We start from the raw sequence: 15,535 nt of genomic DNA on the forward strand, positions 1-15,535 counted from the left end.
TTAATGGGTATACCGGACTCACTTGGGAGTCCCACATAACCACCCGGGTCCGTCCCCGCGCCCGGGTGGTATGCGTAATGCATTTCCCCTGTATAAAAAAAAAGGATTTTTTTGTGAGTCATAAGTCAAAAACTGCCACTAGTAGGATGTTGATACTTAGCATAAATTTTGACGACCAGTTTGGCCTAGTGCGTAGTGACCCTGCCTACGAAGCTGATGGTCCCGGGTTCAAATCCTGGTAAGGGCATTTATTCGTGTGATGAGCATTTATATTTGTTCCTGAGTCATGGGTGTTTTCTATGTATTTAAGTATTTATAAATATTTATATATTATATATATCGTTGTCTAAGTACCCTCAACACAAGCCTTATTGAGCTTACTGTGGGACTTAGTCAATTTGTGTAATAATGTCCTATAATATTTATTTATTTATAAATATCCTTCACCATAAGAGGTACTCACAAAAAAATCCCTCAGTCAAATTGATTTAAGGGCCGACTTACTATGGGAACCCGACTATGGCCTTTACAATAAAATATTACTAATCTAACCTAAACGAACCGAATATCAAATTCATATCAGTCCAAATTATCTAAATTATTACACGACGTTTAGCGATCTGTAAGGCTAAGATGGTCAACTCTTTATCATTTGTCACCATACCTGTCACGTTCTAACAAGTATGTAAGTGCGAAAGTGACGGGCATAGTGACAGGTGATAAAAATGGAACCATGCTGCCACCACTGGTTAAACGTTGCAATCAATCATTTGGCTAATATTCGCTGTATTGGGTAAGGGCTTGGTAGCTCAGATGGAAGAGCACCGGGCTAGCGAGCCGGTGGTCGTGGCTTCAAGCCCCACCCAAAACAGTGAATTTTTCCACTTTTAATTCTATTCCCGAATGCTTTCAACCCTAAAGGTATTTCTTGGTTTCGCCGTTCATTGGTGTGAATCTCATTATAGCACAATTTGCGCATGCTAATTCTAACCCTGGAATATCCCTAATGAAAAGTCATTAAATTATAATTTATACAATGGCGCTACAAAATGATGGCTTTAGAACAATTAAATTAGACTTGATTTGACTGAATTTGAATCAACATTTTGTGGAGGTAAAATATCCTAATGGATTAACTTTTTAGGTTTGCTGGTGGTTTAATAGATAAGGTCCGCAGCAAGCTCGGTTCTCCATACAAACGTAGTTACGTTCTCATTTAAAACGACGGGCTAGATTGCTCTGAAACTTTGTATTTACAATAAGATAAGGTATATCTATGCCTGTAATTAGTTCATGTAGCTTCAGATACCATAATTAAAAAAATGAAACGTATTAAAAAATTTCATCCAAAACTTTCTTTTTGCACTTTTCTTTTTATTTTATAAACTAATTACAGGCATCTATATAAAATACCTCACGTCAAAATTTCGTTATAATCCAATACGTTTTAAAATGAGAATGAAACTCCATTTGTATGGGAAGGTTAAGTTCGGCCAAGATTGCTGCGGACTCTATAAGAATATGTATGAATAAAAAAAATACCAAAGTTTAGTAGTTAATAAGTAATGCAACGATGCAACCTTTCAAAACCAACATATGAATTAGCCTACTCTCGAATAGAGCAGCGTGTGTGAGCCAGATAGTGAAATATGGGCGTCACGCGGCGACATCGACGAATTTATTGCGGGGTCGAATAAGCGATCTAGGGATTTATACGACCTTTGACTAACCTGTCTAGCCAATCATGCTTACATCTTAGAGTCGGTTATTGAATTGAGTCGTAAAAATGGCTGCAATTTGTGAAATGCATCATTCTGTTATGCGCTGGCGAAATGATCGGTCTGATCGTAGTGGAACCGAACATGATCATATTTGAGCGGAGTTTAAAATTTCAGAGCTTGATTAGGTTTTTGTTTTTTAAGTAAAAAAAGCGATCTAAGATTTTACGTGAAATTTTACTCACCTACTAGCCAATTGTTATTGATATAAGCCGTAAAAAATATGCAATTTACGAAATGAATTTATTATGCTCTGGCGAAATTGCTCAGTCTCAAACATGATTGTCATCAGATTCAATTTAGATTCAGAGTCTGATCAATATTTGATATGTCCGTACATTTTTATACTTATAGGAATCTTTCTCTCATCTAGGAACTTCCAAATTGGTGCGAACTGCGAATAATGTCAAATCAAGTTCAGATTTTTAAATATAAATACCACTCCTTGTCTCGCAGAGACACTGTCTATTGCACAGGACTGCGAGTCCATATTTCAATCGTTGTTAACACAATTAACCGTCAATTTAATAATAGCCATAAGTGTTTAAGCATCTCTTTAAGCACTAAATCGTCGAACAGATGTGAATCCATGTAGATGTGCAACGTCATGCGTACAGAAACGTCATTATTGGCGAAGCTATGCGAGCAAAGCACGTCATTACCAAAGCCAAGTCATGCCGGACGAACGTCAATTACCTAGTGTCGCCATTGACGTGCATGACGTGGTTAGCAGTCATTTGCGTGTGCCTTCTCTACTTAATGCACGATTTTATGAGTGAATGAAGATACAGATAGTAGTAGAAGTAGCCCAATGATGGGGCTTTACGCCTGTTAACATTTCAGTGTCAATTATTTTGTTTCCTATCCTCATTCACGTTGGATATGGACACTAGACATTTTGTTTAATCTTTATTGTACAAAAGAAAACCTTATAGTACAAAAGGCGGACTTAATGCCATGAGGCATTCTCTACCAGTCAACCTTTAGGCAAAGCAGAGAGATTGTGGGCGGTGCTACTTTAACAACAACGACTAAATGTAAAACAATACCATACCATACATACATACATACATGCATACATAAATATACATACTTATATTTCTTATAATATATACATAAATAAAGACAAAACATATAGAGCTTACACATACATTATTATTTACACATACATTTTGTACTTAATGTAAGATTACGTCGGATTTATCTACAATGTAAATAATAAATAGCCTTGGAACTTTTGCATGCTCGGCGTGGTTCTAAAATCCACAGGGTCGTCATTATGTTAATCATATTTTTTTCGAAGTCAAAGTGTAAAAAAATATTATATTAGATGTCATGATTTATACAGGCGCCCTTTGAATGGTCCGTTTACTAGTGGCTTGTACAATAACTGTCTCTTATCTCACAACTACATACTCACTATATCTATATCTATGCTCTACTACACCACACTATCGCTTTTATTATACCAGAATTTGACCAGTAGTTAGATATTGGTAAAATATTTAATAAATTATTTGTATCACAAACATGCACCTAAATCTAAATCTAAATCAATAAGTTTTTGCCAAAAAAATTAATTTTTGATATCTAAAAACTTTTATCACTGACCGTACTTTTCTTTCAAGACTTGTACTTTTAGAGATAATTCTAAAAAACCTAAATACAATTAGGTTGCGTTGTTTTATCACAGAGTTCTTAAAGTCAACTCCTGTGTTCACCATCAGATCAGCTCGATGGTACTTACCAAATGGCATTGTCACCCAACTTATATATGTAATTATGTGAAGTTTCAACTTAATTCAATAATGGGAAGTGGGTCTTATAATAGGTTGCAAGATTTGACCCTACCAAAACATTGCAAGTTAAATAAAAGCTTGTCAATAGCGAATCTGTTTTTCGAATCTCGAATTTCGGAGCAAAACTTGTTCCATCAACATCAACAGAGCCTTTAAACAAATATTGATGCGTTAAAAATTCAAAAGAGGAGCGATTTCGATTGGATCGGAAATGAACGAGATTGACGAGCGACGAGTTTAGACGTTTCATTTCCGCGTTTCTGTCACCTGGTTTTGAGAGTTTAAGACAGTTGTTTTGTTTAATCATGTTTATTTTCTTAAAATGTTTAGTGCTTTTTGTCGTTTAAGGGTCAAATATATTTTATAAAAAGGTCACTTCTCTGGACAATACAATCAAAGTTCTCACTCTGGTATTATATACATTTCCCGTTTTTCTTATTTGAATCTCAATGACTGAAAAATGTATCCCGCTTGTACAGGTGCCGCGAAAAATTAGCTTATGGTTCCCTTACTTTAGCGATGTCTACGGGATAGACGCAAACAAGTTTGCTAAAAAATGTGTATAACCCTTTAATACAAGTAATCTGGCAAATATGAACCTTATTTAAAAGCGTTAAGACTGCGCCAACCGTCCAGTTTCTAAAAAAAAAATATATTTCTGTATAATCCAGTATACTTATTTGTAGTCCTACTGACTATCCAACTTTTGGTTTTGCTACATTGAAGCGGCCGTTAGCGACTGCTGTGAAGCTTAAAAGTGGTCATGTGTTTTTATTTGTAGTATGCACTTGTGAAATGTTTGTACACTCTGTATACGTGATGGCTTCCCTTATGCAAACTTCAATTACCTTTAGCGTAAGCGTCATTCTAAATCTGTGATAACAATTGTAGTTAGCATCTTTCGCAACTGCGGTCACACTTCATCATTTACAATGAAAAACGCAATTTTTTGATAAGCGGTAATTTGCCGCATCTGTTTGCGGAGTCGCGCTAATTCCCCCCGACAAACACAATTTTATAAAACCAACATCAACAGCTTCCGAGAGATGGTATCTCAGCCTGCAAGCGTCTTAGGGTTCTTTTTATAATAAGAAGAAATATTTGTAACTAGTTTCATTAAATGTGAAATGGCAGTTATAAAGCCAACTGAAAGCTATGAAAATAAAGAGCGCGTTCACGACGCCTCGAAGTGCAAGGCCTGAGTGGACGCTCGAAGCGGAGCGTTTGGCGGGGCGTGCAGCGTGGCGTCGGGCTCACAAGTGATTAGAGCAGCGTACGCTAAGGCCGCTCCTGCCTTTGCATTTGTTTAATATGCACGCCGCACGCCCCGCCTCGCCGAACGCCTGACTCGAGCGTCCACTCAGTCCTTACACTTAAAGGTGAGGTTTGAATGGCAACTGCTGCTAACTCGCACAGCAATACTGCAGTGTGCAGTGCTGCGAAAAACGTGAAAAAGGTCATTTCATCAAGATATTTACGAGTATATTAAATTTTACGTTTAGCATTGCTGCAGCACCGCAATGCAGCAATGCTAAGCCGAAATACTTCTTAACTTCCGACGCTAAAACGGATGTTATAAGTTTGACTAGGATTTGCAATCAGGATCCGAAATTAAATTATCTGTATCTGAATCCGGATCCGCGGATTTTCCCACACATTTCAGATCCATCGTGCAAACCCTAAGTTTCACTGCTATATGTGAATGTAAAAACGATTGGGATGTGATTTTCGTTACTCCAAAACAGGTTTTCTAGCACTGGCTTAATGCTTAGACATATTTTATCAGTTGATAATACAAGGGAAGATTCATAGTAAAAGTAGTGTCCGAGGAAAAAGCAAAATCATGGCTTAGAAATCTGCGCCAATGGTTCCAGAAAAGCACACGGTCACTTTTCAGAGCTGCTGTGTCGAAGGTTCAGATTGCTATGATGATTGCTGTCTTTGGCACCCGAAGAAGCAGATATTTTTTTAAATTGGCTGTTCTGTTTCATTGCGTTGGTAGCCTTGTTAGGGTTTCGTAGTCTTCTAGAAACCCTTCTAGTTTCGCCATGTCCGTCGGTCCGTCCGTCCGATGCTTTGCTCCGTCATTGTTAGTGCTAGAAAGCTGCAATTTGCCATAAATCATGCATTGCGATAGAACGGTAAAATTTAAGCATAGCATAGCATTTATTTTTTCTTTGGTCCAATACTGTGGGGTATCGTTAGATAGGTCTTTAATAAATAAGGGTCTCCAAAATCATTTTTTGATCAATTTAATATTTTCTAAAATAATCGCTCCGAAAGAAAAAAAAAATGTGTCCTCCCCTCTCTAACTTTTGAACCATGGAACCAAAAAACATGAAGAAAATCGTGAAACAAACACTTAATTAATACTTTCAATGAAAACTATAGCGAACATAATCGGTTCAGTCGTTTTTGAGTTATTGCAAAAAATCTTCTCTTTTTAGTAAAAAGACGTACAAAGCGCTGCAAAGGTGCTTATGCTTGTAATGTAGGTAAATAATACTTACTAATAGCCCCCGTTTGGCTTATTTTGACAGAATGGTAACCACGAAACCCTACACTGAGCATGGCCCGACATGCTCGTGGCCGATTTTTTATTTTTAAATTTAGAGATGGTAGAAAAATCATGAATACAACTGTTAGCTAATCATATTCCAAATAACTACCTAACCTACCAAAGAAAATACATCTATCCACCGCATCATACATTCCTTGCAATTCATTTCACGAGCAAAAAATGAGAATGTACAAACAGCAACTTTATTGATCCTTGGTACACCTTAAGTCTTTATAATAAGGTTCAAAACTTGTCATTGTCACATAACAGTGCGATACAATTTCTGAAAAGCTTGAGGGCCTACCGCGAACACCGAAGTTACAGCAAACTACGGGCATCCTTCTCTTTTACTCTAGTTAAGACGTATTTAGAGTGACAGTTTAGTTTAGTTTAGTTTAGTTTTTTATTTATAAACATTCAATACAGTTTACATGTCAATTGTCTTATAACTAAAGAAAAAATTTAAACATATTTTAAGAACACACAACAGGTACAATAGGTACATTGGTAGGTAACTGATCTTTTCTATCGGTGAGTGCAACGATCCCTATGCAGAAACTCGTTTATGTTGTAGCATGCTAACTCGATAAGCATGTTTTTAAGTTTATTCGTAAAAATAGCATCGCTAGGCGAATTTGTGATGTTTGTAGGTATACAGTTATACAGGTTAGGTCCGACAACGTCGAGCATCGCGCGGGCCTTCGCTAGTCTTCGTCGAGGTGGTACTAGAAGGTGTTGTCTGCGTGACGGCCTTTTATTTCTTTCACCGTAAGTTTTATAATTTTGTAGGTTACACCGAACATATTTGCAGGCTGATAGGATAAAGACACAGGGCAAGGTTAGGATTCGATGTTTTCTAAATAGCTCCTGAGCCGGGTGATCGGTTGGCTTTCGGTCAATAATGCGTAAGGCTCTTTTTTGTAATTTGAACAGTCTGTCCCGGCCAGCGGACGTCGCCCAGAGATAGACACCCTGTATTAATAGGGAGTGAAAATAGCCAAAATAGGCTTTCTTTAAGTTTTCACTCGTTAACGTTGGTGCCAGTCTCGAGAGGGCATAGCACGCCGAGGACAGCCTGTCACACGCATAGTCGATGTGGGGAGACCACGTCAGCCCGGAGTCGATCACGAAGCCCAGGTACCTGGTGGTATCAACTTGCGGAACGGAAGAGTTGTTGATCACTATATTGAGCGGAATGTTACTTTTTCTTAACTTAAAGTGTATGATATTAGTTTTCTCAACATTAAGCAACATCCCGTTTGCTGAAAACCATTTAGTCATTTGGCACATTACATGCTCTAGTTTAAATTTTAAGGCTTCTATATTATCAGCTTTTACGATGAGGCAAGTGTCGTCAGCAAACATTACAAACTCCGGGTCAACGCAGGCAGTAGTAATATCGTTTACCAATAATAAAAACAGGTTATTACCCATTACTGAGCCCTGTGGCACTGCACAGCTTCCTATTTGCTCAAGGTCAGACTTAGTGTCGAGGACATAGGTACTTTGTCTACGGCTACTCAGGAACGAGGCTATAACGTCATGGAAACCACCAGAAAAACCGTAAGCAGAAAGTTTGGCAAGGAGAAGTTTGTGGTCAATCATTTCGAAGTGAAAGGTGCTTGCAGTTTGCGAACTTCGGCGTTCGCGGTAGGCCCTCTGGTTTTGTACAGAGTGTCGAGTGTGTGATGCGATGGCCGGTCACGTTTCATCGCCGAGCAAATCAGTGTCGTAAACCACCGAGCACAACCGATATTGGTTTTGCTTTTATTCTGTTATACAACTTGCTTGGGTAAATGTGTTAGATATTTTACAGTACATATTGTGCTACTTTACCGCACTAGTGCGATAATTAGTACATTACGTAACTATGTTGAAATTTTAAAGGGCTATATGTACTGTAAAACGTTGTACGATACATGTGCGAACTGCGAATAGGTAATAGGCAACTCGTGTCAATTTAAAACACTCCAGAATTTCCTATTTTTCTCACATGTATCGTAATGTATTCTTTAGGTTAACGTTACGACCAAATACAGTCCAGTTTTAATAGTTAGAACAATCTTTTTTTTGTTACATTGATATGAGGTTTGGTTCTAATTTTCCTCTTGTCGGTATTTTAAATGTTTTAGTATATATTTTCAAATTTATGGACATCAGTTATTTTGAGCGGCATGAAAACCTTAAGAATCTGAGGGCCTACCGCGAACCACGTTCGACGTTTTGCCTCCCTGTCACATTTACGTGCGAAGTTACAAGTGCGACAGAGAGGCAACACGTCAAACGTGGTTCGCGGTAGACCCTCTGTTATTTTTCGCAGCGCATTTGTTATTGATCTTTTACTCATATGACATTATTCGCAGCGCATTTCACTTTGATGATGCGATTGGAAAAAAAAGAAAATCTAATTGATATCAATCATGAAATATGTAGATTCCTATCGACCAATCAACAAATCCGCATCACGTACATGCCGTACACACACACAACCTTTGTTCGAAGAATTACCATTCATCTATTCTCCACAGCAAAACGGTATGTTCGAGCGTTCGCACCGAACATTTATACACCCTTTCAGCTGATCACCTTAATTTTCTACCTAAAAACCAAAACGTTATATGTATAAATCTATCATTCAAATTTCCATCTTATGCGATCTTTAATAAAGGTGAAATTTCAGTGGATTAAGTTGCATTGTCAGATAGATACGGTTGAAATGGTGGCATTTGATTAGCTTGGACAAGTGTTGGCGCCTGGGTGCCAATCAACGCAAGGTTAGGATTTATTCGTGCTGAGTTAAGCAGTTTTCGTGTTCGTCGCAATGCAATGGGTCTGATTTTGGCATTAAGATTCTAGAGGTTAGGTTCAAGTGGTGGGGTTTAGTTTGTCGAATAAGTTTTACAATGGTAAGATAGTATTCTATCAAAGTGCAGTTGGTTTAATGTTGAACGATACTTATATAATTATTTATGTCATGGCTGTTTTCTGTGAAATTAAGTATTTATATATTATATGTATCGTTGTTCTACCCTCAACACAAGCCTTATTGAGCTTACTGTGTTACTTAGTCAATTTGTGTAATAACGTCCCATAATGTTTATTTATTTATATTATTTCTAAATTATTTACAGGATTTGTCTAAATAATAAATGACATACAGCCCATACTTTCAGCTTCATACTTGTTGCATATTTTATTAAATGGAAACCATATAACATTATTACCAGGTATGTATTTATTTTGGAATATTATATTTCCAAACTTGTTAAATTATTTCATTAAGTCAAAATGTGGGTCAAACACATGTTACAAAAGAGTCACTTCTGTGGATTGTACAAAGTTAACGACTCTGATACATTCATACCCCTCTTTTCTTATTTGAGTCTCAAGTACTAAACAATTGTATTCCGCCTGTAAGGTAGGTACAAGTGTTTTTAAATATAAGGCCGTTCATGTGACGCCCTGTTAGCTCACGGCAACATAGTTCCATAGAGGGCAACATACTAAACTAACTAACTATTGTGGCGCAGTGATCCAAAGAGGGTCTTGGCCTCCAAAACGAGAGAACGCCACCTGTCCCGATCCTGTGCCACTTCCTGCCAGTTATCGGCTTTGAGTTGGCACAGATCCGCCTGTACACTGTCGCTCCAGCGGTATCTGGGCCGACCCACTGGACGGCGACCAGTCGGTTGTCCCAAATAAGTCCTCTTAACACCTCGATCCTCACCCATCCTCAGTAAATGGCCGAACCAGCGAAGTCTGTGGCATTTCGTTTCGCCGATGATATTGGGTACATACTAATCTAGATTATATTTACATATATGTCTAGTAATTTATTCATTATTTTACATTCTAATAATTGATTATAGAAAATTGGCCACAGTACATGACAGTTAAATAAAAATATATTAATTTATTTTATTTTATTTATTTTATTTTATTTCAAACATATTTCCATAACATTACAGTCGCAACCAATACGTCATGAAATTATATAAATTAACAGCGTAAAACTACACAACAACAGTTGAGGGCCTAGCATCCATCATCTCACAGAATCTCAGGCATTCCCTTCTCACAGCCGCCCATCGCCACGCAATCAAGTCGCACTCCGGTGCTAATGTCAAGAGCGCATTCAATTGTGAGAGAGAGCGAAGCAATGGAGAATTCATGCGCGACACGGTTAATAGTCATAAAATAGGTTAACCCTTCGTATGTCTAAGCACTGATCAGTACGCAAGTATTTAAATTCATTGCTTAATACAATAAACTTTAAATTCGTTCGCACTGATCAGTGCTTACACATACGAGGGTTTAACTAGATTATGACATAATACTGACATAGTATTACACAATGTAAGAAATTAAATAAACATTTATCTTATATTTTATCAAAAATTGTCACAAAAAAGCACTGCTTAAACACCGTATACATCAAGTACTTGCTCGTATATCGTAGGCGAACTGGAATCTTTTCATTGCTCATTACCTAGTCTAACGAGGGCGGAAGCGTTTCGTTATGTGGGAGCACGCGCGAGCGAGGGGTGTCAGAGGGGGGAGAGTGGGGATGATTGGATGTTTGCCGAAGGTTCAAGGAAGCTGGACATGGAAATTTGTGTAAGACTTGTTAAATGTGTATTTATTAAATTAGGGGAGTGAAGTTACCTAATTGAGCCCATGCTGCGGGTAATTTATTTTTGGAAAGGCAATGTGGAAGCTCATGGCAGTTACCTTAAATTTATCATCATATCAAGCAAAAAAATATAAACAGATGTTTAAAAAAAGAATAAAATCAATTCTTTTAGATAATCTAAATCCATAGTAAGTATGTTTTAATAGTTTTATTAATGGTAGTTATTTTCATTATTTGACGACCGGTCTCTGGCGTAGTGGGTAGTGTCCTTGCCTATGAAGCCGATGGTCCTGGGTTTGAATCCTGGTAAGGGCATTTATTCGTGTGACGAGCACACAGCAGATTCCTGAGTCATGGGTGTTTTCTATGTATTTACGTGTTTGTATATTATATATATCATTGCCCGAGTACCCACAACACAAGCCTTCTTGAGTTTACCGTGGGACTTAGTCAATTTGTGTAAGAATGTCTATATTATATTGATATTGTTGTACACCGATCTTGTTGAACAATTTATGTATTCCTTAACAAATTTAGTTGTATTTGGAATTATTTCAAAATACCATTTTTGAGCATCAATCCAGCCTGTTTCAACTCTTGTAATACTGAGGTAACTTGAAACAGGTTCTAAGGTAAGTATTCTGATGAATACAATCTAAAATTAATTAAATAATTTGTTCGAATTTAACCTAAGTATATACAATTTGTTCTGTTCTATGTAGGTACAATGCACAAAGTATTTATAATAATAATTGAGAGCGCACTATTCACCAACAAACTATCTTCAGTTTCTTTTGTAACTTTTGGTAGGGACCCGGGTACGTCCTTAAATTGCGTCCAAAAGAGAGGTATGGGCATTGAATGAATGAATGAATGAATGAATGAATGAATGAATGAATGAATGAATGAATGATGATTGATGATGTTTGTGAATGTCATCTCGCTTTGTGTGGTAGGGCACAGCCAGTGGATGTCATTCCAGATCTAGAGCAGAGCCCAACTGGGGAAGTACCTCCACCTTACAGAAAACCGCAGCCAAATAACACTAGACCCTACTCATAGTGTTGTGTTCCTGCCGGTGAGTAAGGTTGCCAGAGCTCAACGAGGGGGGGCGGGTTTAGGGTCGGCAACGCGCATGTAACTCCTCTGGAGTTGCAGGCTTACATAGGCTACGGAGACCGCTTACCATCAGGCGGGCCGTATGCTTGTTTGCCACCGACGTAGTATAATAATAATTTAAAAAAAAGGTTTTATGTATTATGTTTCTTTGTAGTTACGTTTTTTAATACCTATTCGTTTGTTTTTAGTTTAAACAGCGTTATCAATGTACACACAAAACGACACTATTTAAAGTACTTAATCAACGAAAATTATCATTTCCTGTGAGGTTACTGCCGGTCAGTACCAAACTGAGGTCATTCGTCAGATAGCAAATAATGAGCACGTTTTAAGTGTAAGGCCTGAGCGGAGCGTTCGGCGGAGCGTGCAGCGTGGCGTCGGGCTCACAAGTGATGTGAGCAGCGTGCACTAAGGCCGCTCCTATACGTTTGCATTTGTTTAACATGCACGCCGCACGCCCCGGCCCGCTGCACGCCCAACTCGAGCGTCCACTCAGGCCTTACACTAACAGTATTTTTAAATTGAGACTTGCTAATTGAATCACGATACAAAATTATAGCCAATTTGGGCAGACTTTTACGAGGGTTATTATAATATGGAGTGTATTATATAGAGTAAGAAGGGTTGGTGGCCTAGCGGTAAGAGCGTGCGACTTGCAATCCGGTGGTCGCAAGTTCAAAAGCTGGCTCGTACCAATGAGTTTTTCGGAACTTATGTACGAAATGTCATTGGATATTCACCAGTCCTTTCGGTGAAGGAAAACATCGTGAGGAAACCGGACTAATACCAATAAGGTGTAGTTTACCAGAGGGTAAACTAGACTTGACTGGTATTAGTCCTTATTGGTATTGGCAGTCGTTTTCGTAAAAACTGGTGTCTACTCGTACGCTAATTCTTGGGATTAGTTACCAAGCGGACAAAAAGCGCTGGTGGCCTAGCGGTAAGAGCGTGCGACTTGCAATCCGGAGGTCGCGGGTTCAAACCCCGGCTCGTACCAATGAGTTTTTCGGAATTTATGTACGAAATATCATTTGATATTTACCAGTCGCTTTTCGGTGAAGGAAAACATCGTGAGGAAACCGGACTAATCCCAACAAGGCCTAGTTTATCCTCTGGGTTGGAAGGTCAGATGGCAGTCGCTTTCATAAAAACTAGTGCCTACGCCACATCTTGGGATTAGTTGTCAAGCGGACCCCAGGCTCCCATGAGCCGTGGCAAAATGCCGGGACAACGCGAGGAAGAAGAAGAAGAAGAAGTTACCAAGCGGACCCCAGGCTCCCATGAGTGTATTATATAGAGTTCCCTATTCTGTATAATATAAGCGCAACTTTACCGTAATGTTTTAAAAATCTCAATGGTTATTTTCAAAACTCGGCGAAAATTTGCGTATTTTTTTCGAGATAAGTTGTGATTTCAAATTTATCCAGCCTCTATGAGATTAGGAGCTCTTTAAAATTCTAAAATTTGTCTAAATAAAAAAAATATAACAAAATAAAAAACGCCCCAATTGAGAGAAAAAAGGGTTTGTGATGGTTAATAATAATATTATACTTCGGGGATCTCGGAAACATCTCTAACGATTTCGATGAAATTTGCTATATGTGTTTCACTAAGTGATATAAAGCAAATACTTATCTACATCGAAAACGATAGTTGTACACACAAAAACCTTAGTGAAATATTAAATGTGCACAAATTACCAACAAATCATAGCATAACAACATGTATTGTTTATTGTATTTGTATATTCTATTAGATTTTTTTAAATGTTTTTATTTGCTCAGTAGCGATTTTCAACGCACATGGAACCCTATACGCGTATCTCAATAATCCGGATTCCGGCTGGTCCGCCAATTATCCCATCGTCGGACGATGGAATCACCCATTAACAAATTCATTTGTGCCGAAAAACCTCCCAACATGCTCTGTAATTCCAATAACTAGCGAAAAACGTTAATTATGCTTGTTATTATCTCAGGAATTTTAGTCACTCGCGCGATGTGTTTCGGAGTGGTAGTATACCTAACCTCGGTGATAACACTTGAAGATATACAATGTGTTTGTGCACGTAGAGTGGAGCCGTTAACCACGTATAGTACGATGGATTTTATCGAAAAATGACTCCCCATACCTATGTTTTTTCTCAACCATTTTAAAAATGCAACACTTGAAAGTTTTATGGCGCCAAATACGACTGCACTTGGTTAATGTACCATTATCTGTCCATTTACCTTACGCATATTTAAAAAATAAACTTTTTTCGATAGCTTATGAATTACGGCATACATTTAATATAAATGTTACAGAGAATTTTCCACAATTACTCGAGAATTAATAACATAGATAAAAATTGTTGTTAAAAATTTACTTTTTTTGACATTTTATCTTTTTTTTCGAAACGAAGATGCATGCCTTGACTCATATTGTTTTGTTACTAAAGGTTAAATTTGACAAATCTGCGTGTCATCGTGAATCGTGTCGAACTACAACCGTAAAATTTTGTTAATATTAGTATGACTCCCGACAGTTGAAATTCATACATATATTTTGTTTTGAAAAATAATATCCGCCGAGTTTTTTGCGCCTATTTACCTATTTCATTTTATTTACATAAGTTTCACCAACAATTGTTGACAACGATACATTAAAAACGTACATGAAAGAAGTGGTATCACAATTACTTACAGGTAATCACGGCATAGAAAACAACTATAGAAATACATAAATTTAAACTTATATTCTAATTTCTTATGTTTTAAGAAATACCCTATAATATGCAAGTTGCGGAATGTTTCTAAAACCTAAGACTAAGAAATGAAAATAATACGACGAAGACAATGCCGTCTTTGAAACGTCGGAGGTAATTTATACGCGATTATGGTCCGCTTTATTGAGAACAGGTAAAACAAATGATTTAAAAAATGAAGCAATACGATCCGACTTTGACTGCCATTTCCGACTTTTCCATTGCTTTTATGCAATGAGTCCCATTAAGATATTTGATAATGAAAAACAAATCGGATCGACTGATACCATAAATAAAAACTTGTCATCTACTCTATTCTAAGCATGCCAATTAGAATCAAACCTTTTTCATGGTACAACCGGGAAATTTCTAAGATCTGAAAGGCCTAGAGATCTGAGGTCTCACAGTACTGGTGTGCATGAGGCGAATATTCGCACACGTTCGGATATGGAACAGTCATGAACACTTGATTCACTTAACATCACTGTTTTACAATTGCAATATTTTATTTTGATATTCAGAAGGGCTCATGTAGGTAAGAGTATTTTGGCGATATAAAGCAATAAGCGCTTTACAATAAAGAGTATATTTGTGTGTCAACTATAAAAGTCTGGGTATCTGATTCAGGTGTACATTTTCATTTAAATTATTTTGCCTTTATCTTTTTGATGTGTTGTTGAAGGGTACAAGAAGTTTTCATTTTAATTGTCATCCATTAGCGTCATAAGAGCCTTTCAGAACGCATCGTTAGTAAAATAAATATTTAAATAAAATAAAATAAACAAATTCAAAAGAATATATTTAATTTAATTTTTTTATACCACGACGGTGGCAAACAAGCATACGGCCCGCCTGATGGTAATTAGTCACCGCAGCCTATGGACGCCTGCAACTCCTAAT

The sequence above is a fragment of the Cydia pomonella genome, chromosome 23, assembly GCF_033807575.1.
Source record: "Cydia pomonella isolate Wapato2018A chromosome 23, ilCydPomo1, whole genome shotgun sequence".
NCBI classification, from domain to species: domain Eukaryota; kingdom Metazoa; phylum Arthropoda; class Insecta; order Lepidoptera; family Tortricidae; genus Cydia; species Cydia pomonella.